The sequence below is a fragment of the Dermochelys coriacea genome, chromosome 11 (genome assembly GCF_009764565.3).
Source record: "Dermochelys coriacea isolate rDerCor1 chromosome 11, rDerCor1.pri.v4, whole genome shotgun sequence".
In the NCBI taxonomy this organism is placed as follows: Eukaryota; Metazoa; Chordata; order Testudines; family Dermochelyidae; genus Dermochelys; species Dermochelys coriacea.
In genome coordinates, this window is record NC_050078.2 from 64,241,973 (window position 1) to 64,247,848 (window position 5,876).

The window sequence follows — 5,876 nt, forward strand, 5'->3', positions numbered from 1 at the left end:
CTTCCTTGCCTAAAGAGAGTGCGGGGGAGGGAAGGGTGTTACAAAAGCTGTGGTGCCTTAAAACCAGATGGAAATCAGAAACCAAAGATGGTCACAAGCAACCATAAGGGGTACTGTGGGGGTGGGAGAAACTTGGTCCTGTCATTCTTTTTTAGGCATGTAGGCAAATAAATGAAAGACGGAAATCCAGCATTGTTGGTACATAACTACAAGAGTGAAGGGAAAAAGTATGGGATATTCCTATCTCCACAAACCAGGCTAGAAGGGGACTTCCTTACTTTATCAACCTGCAGTGGTATTTTCCTGCACAACAGTATGGGTTAAAATATTTCTCTACAGAGCAGGTTGCGATGAAATCCCTTAAAGTGCAGTATTTAAAGAGGTTTCAGAGTAGCAGCCGTGTTAGTCTGTATTCGCAAAAAGAAAAGGAGTACTTGTGGCATCTTAGAGACTAACAATTTATTTGAGTATAAATTTTCGTGAGCTACAGCTCACTTCATCGGATCGCATCTGATGAAGTGAGCTGTAGCTCACGAAAGCTTATGCTCAAATAAATTTGTTAGTCTCTAAGGTGCCACAAGTACTCCTTTTCTTTTTGTATTTAAAGAGGTATACTCTGCAAAAGCAACTTTCTTAAAAACCATTTTGGGCTTCCAACTTGGCTTCTCGGTCACGCCATATCATTCTCAGTGAACAAGTACATGGGTCAGATTCCCAGCAGGTGTAGATCAATGTAACTCCATTGATCTCTGACAGTCCTGCAAACGCTCGCTGAGATTTGAAGCCAAGTGGAGTCTTTCAGTCTCAGTTCTCTTCATCACCAGTAACAGTGTTTCTGCAGTTGAACAAATCTGTTGAACCAGAACAGGCTCTAGCTCCCTCTTGTTCAGCTGTGTTGACTGCAGGGTGAAAAAGTTAGGGTGGGGTGGAATAAACCACCTGTTTTAGTCACTTAGGTAAGCTGATTGCTCGCAGTATTCAGAGGCTCCGTGTAGATCAGAATCACTTGTAAGATAAGTAGGGCTGGTCAAAATTTTTCTTTTATTTTTTGACAGAAAATGGGGTTTTGGCAAACACATTTTGGCGGGGGCGGGGGCTATTTTCCATGAAAAAATTTCAAGTTTTTCTTGAAAGTGGAAAATGTTTTGGATGAAAACTGAAAATTTTCATTTTAACTTTTTGTTTAAAAAAACATTTCTGTGGAAGAAAACTGAACTTTCTGACCACCTTCAGTGCTTAGTCCTGTGCAAACACACAGTAAGAAAAGAGTTTCTGCCTAAAGAGTTTACAATGGAAACAGACAAAGGACAGGAGAATGGGGAATAGTGTTAGCCCCATCTTAAAGGGGAACTGAGGCCCAGAGAAACTAAGTGACTTCTCCAAAGTCACACAGGAAATCTGTGGCAGAACCAAGAATAGAACTCAGATGTCTTGAGTCCTAGTCCTTCACTGTCCTTAACCACAAAACCATTCCTCTCTCTTAATCACAAGGCTGATCAGAGAGATCCCAGAGCCTTTCCTCCACATCACATTTATAAGCATTTTAAAATCAGACTTTGTTGCCATTTTTCCAGAGCACATCAATGTAATTTTATTGTAGGTTTGTCTTCATTACCAGCCAAACTCCTGTGTCTGGTTTCTGAAGTCCATCACCAAATGGTGTAAGTAAGACTGACTCCTGCAGGTTCCCTAGAGCACAGCCCTTCCAATGTCAGGCATTAATTTACAGTGAGACGCGTCTGTCACCAGGCTCAGCAGCAGAAGGTGGAACTAATTAGCTCTTCTCCCCATAGGAACGCCGCTCCCCAAACTTATGTTTGTTTTAAGGTGTGACTTGTAAGTCTTTACATTTTGTTTGTAAATTGTATCTTCGGAACATTAAGAGTCAGGAGAAGCCCCCATCTGGCCCATCATCATGATCTGGGCTTAAACTATTGAGGTCTGATCATAAGCAATCCATAACCTTTAGTATGCAAGATTTAGCACGGTTGGAAATGCATCCAATGCAATTGCCACTGCCAGCAGATGGTGCTGCACCATAGGAAGAGATGCTAAATGAGCTGGCTTCTGCCAGTTATTACAGAGGCCTATTCTAAAATGAACCCAAGATTTCATAGATATTTTGATGTTCCCCGTAAATGCTTCTTATCAGATTCAAAGTCATTATAAGGTCCTGAAAACTAAAAGGGAAATTTAAGCTGCCAACGTTTGGCGTCTTTGCAAATGTAATAGTCAGATGTGTGTTAACCAGCAATTCACTTCAAAAGACAAATAAAAATGGTTGTGTTGTCCAATGTTTAATTAGCAGGTTTACCAGCATCCACTCAGGGTGCTTCATTATCTTCACTGAGATTAAAACTAATAACCACCTGCACACAGGGAGAAGAACCCAGCGAAAGGCATGGGCCATGGAATTCAACCACAGCATTTCCAAGATGCAAGGGGGGGGAAGAGGGGGGTAAGGCACAAGCAAAGCTTTGGAGCCAATGCCTGGCTATGATAATGTATCCCTTCTGTTGCATTTCTGTCAGCACAGTGCTGGTCCTTCTGTTGTTACAATGATGCCTCCCACACTGTGCAGTGTAAAGAGACCACTGAAGGCTGTGGGGAAGAGTCCCATGTTGCACCTCAAATCAGACACTTTGCACAAGTGTTCACAACGCATTTAGGGCTCCTTATGGCAAGAGTCAGCTAGGGCTGCAGAAAACTGATCTGTAACAGCGTTATGTGAGGGTTTATATTTCATCTCCACCTGCCGTTACTGATTTTTTCCTTTATTTTCTGTGCCTTTAACAGAATCCTTATATACATTGGAGAGCTACATTGATTGTAATCATTGTATTATGCAGGAGCTACTAAGTCAACCACAGTTTAGAAATGGAAATTGTAAATGAAAACAAACTCTCCGATCTTAACATCTCTCCTCTAACTCCCCTCCTCCACCTGCTCCCTGAATTCTCTGCATGGCTTTGTCTTGTATTCCTTTGTGCTTTTTCTTTGATTCTCTTTGAGTGCTTAGTGGTGTGGGCATACATTTTAATCTCATTTACACTGAAGTAAGCCTGGCGTAATGCCACTGAAATTGGAGGGGTTTACTTTTGATTTACACCCGTGTAAGTGAATCAGAGTGTCCCGGCTTAATTAAAAAATAGAAGGTGTTATTCTTTATTGTGGTCCTCAGGATCGTTTTTACATTCAGCCACTTGCTTTCTGACACATTCTGCAGGCAAATACTGCTTGCATTATTCACGTACGTAGACTCACTGAAGTCATTTATTTGTAATTATGATCATTGGGTTATAACAGGGTGGCCAAAATTTGACTGATGGAGTTCGACAACATACTTGATAACAGCCCATTTTTAACGCATAAGTAGATTGAACAAACTATGGGCCCAATCATGTGATACTCCATTTTCATCCAAGCATCCTCTTGTTTACTGCTCCATGCTATATAAATTAGTGCAGCCCAAAGGTTGCCAGCAAGTTCCCAATATGGCCCTTGTTCAGAAAAGTTAAGCTGTCTCAGGGGCAGCATGATATGAAATGAGTAATACAATGTTCTGCCCGCTTCCTGAGGGCAGCTGGAGAAGATGGAAAAATTAGTTTCTTGATAGTTTGCGAAAAACATCTCTGTCCATTTTCCAGAGCTATTCAGATTGTCAGCAGCTATTTTTCATTACTCCACTTGGGCCCTCAACTCCATTCAGCTCTTATACATTTGCGTAACCCAGAGTTTCCATCATAAGTGAATACCTAAGGTTGGGCCTCACACCCTGGATCTGAACACATCAGGGTTTGGATCCAGATTGTATCCAGACTTTGAACCAGCGCTTCAGCTGTTGTAAGTCAGCATAGCTGCGTTGATTTCAATGGAACTATGTGGATTTACACTAGCTGAGGATCTAGCTCTTTGTGTCTCAGCCCCATCTAGTTCAAATTCTCCCTCCCCTAAACTGCTTGTGTGATATGCTCTTGGAATTCCAGACAGAAGGGCAAAGGGCTGAATGGACCTGGAGACTAAACTGCTCTGAGTCCATTTTGGGTTCTCCTGGTGCTTGTAGACAGTAGCACAACTCAAGAACACTGTCTCGTCTCCTCCCCTTTGCTTTCTTTTGGCTTCTTCGGAGCTTAGTGCTTTTCTTGACCAGATGGGGAGTCCAATTATAACATAAATAAAAAATAAAATGGAGCATATTGCTTCTACAAGACAGGCTGTGCCCATGATTTCCTTCCATGGATATGACAGGCCAAAGCCAATTTATTTTCATTGCCACAAAGCTGGGGAGGGAACAGTGACAGAGAGTGAAAGAAATTGAGATCACACCCAAAATGGAGACTCTAGAATTGCTACAAAACCCAGCTAGGTTACAAAGTTCTAATAGGACCCCTGAACATTTGGATCTGGGATTTGCATTAGGTTGGGAGTCAGTGAGTTTTTGCACTAGTCTCTCATTTCTGGAGACCTAGGTTTAGTCATGTGCTAAGGACACTCTTTAGTATTCATGTGTGCTTAGGTGGTCTTGGCTTTGAGCATAGGTGCCACAACAAAGACGCTTCTACTAGTAGCATATGGACTCTACTCATGATAAAAATCAGAGCTAGTGGACAGATTGGACCACAAATCCTTTAGACTCCAGGTACCAGGGAAGAATGGGTTGAGTTTTTCCTATTAGTATTTCTTCCTTTCTTGGGGTGGCTGATTTCTTTAATCCTTTTAGAGTAGCAGCCGTGTTAGTCTGTATTTGCAAAAAGAAAAGGAGTACTTGTGGCACCTTAGAGACTACAAATTATTTGATGCATCAATGAAGTGAGCTGTAGCTCACGAAAGCTTATGCTCAAACAAATTTGTTAGTCTCTAAGGTACCACAAGTACTCCTTTTCTTTTTTTAATCCTTTGTTACTTCTTAAAATAGGGTATGTCTTTCAGATCTCTAGCAACCTCCTCAGATAGCCCTGATTTGTGACATTATCCTCTAGAAGTAGTAAGACCCAGATCCTCAAAGGCTTTTTGGTCCCTAACTCCTAAACTATGCTCTTAGGGCAGATGTAGGAAAGTGGTCATTATAGGGTTAATTTGGTTACCCAATGTATTATGGGATGGAACCATGCTCCACCCCCTTTCTTACTGCTTGTTTTGTAAGTGGGAGTGCCCTGCCATCCTCTACAAACTCTGTTGTGATGCAGGTGAATAAAGCAGCAAGTTCCCAGCCTGCAGTACTGTGAGTAGTGTTAGTTTTGCTGAACTAAGCAGTTTCTTTACAAATGCAGGGACCCTTTACTATTCTGTGTTTGTGTGGTGCCTAGTATAATGGGGCCCTATTTTGGGCTGGTCCATAGTCTCTGCTGTAATAAACATGATCAGTAATAATACACTGGCAAACCTTCAAGCTCAGCTGTAGGAAGCAAGCCTCAGGAAGCACCAGTTGACTTAAGTTCCCCCCTATACAGGTCCTCCCCAGAATTGGGGAAGTAAGTGAAATAGGGGGTTAAGGGGGGAAATGGGAAGCAAAATTTGTTGCAGAGTTGCTTGGGGAAAGATATTTTAAAGGCTAGTAAAAAAGGAACTGTTGTTCTTGATGGTAAACTCTGAAAGCATGATGTGAAGGAGGATTGCAGCTGAGTGATATATGGAATCCAGAAGTTTCTGGGTAGAGCTGGTGTGGTCCCAGCCATGCTAGCATGTCCCATGCATAGGTTTCTACTACTTACTCAGATATGAGTTTTGAATGTTCTTCACATTGCAGGGGTCAGTTTAATTAGTGGGTATTTTGTTTCCTGTATTTGTTTCCTATTTCTCTGCTATGTCATGTTGTATTGAAATAACCACCATTGCCTTGTGAGATTTTGGGCTGGCTATGGAGGCCTAGCCTCTAA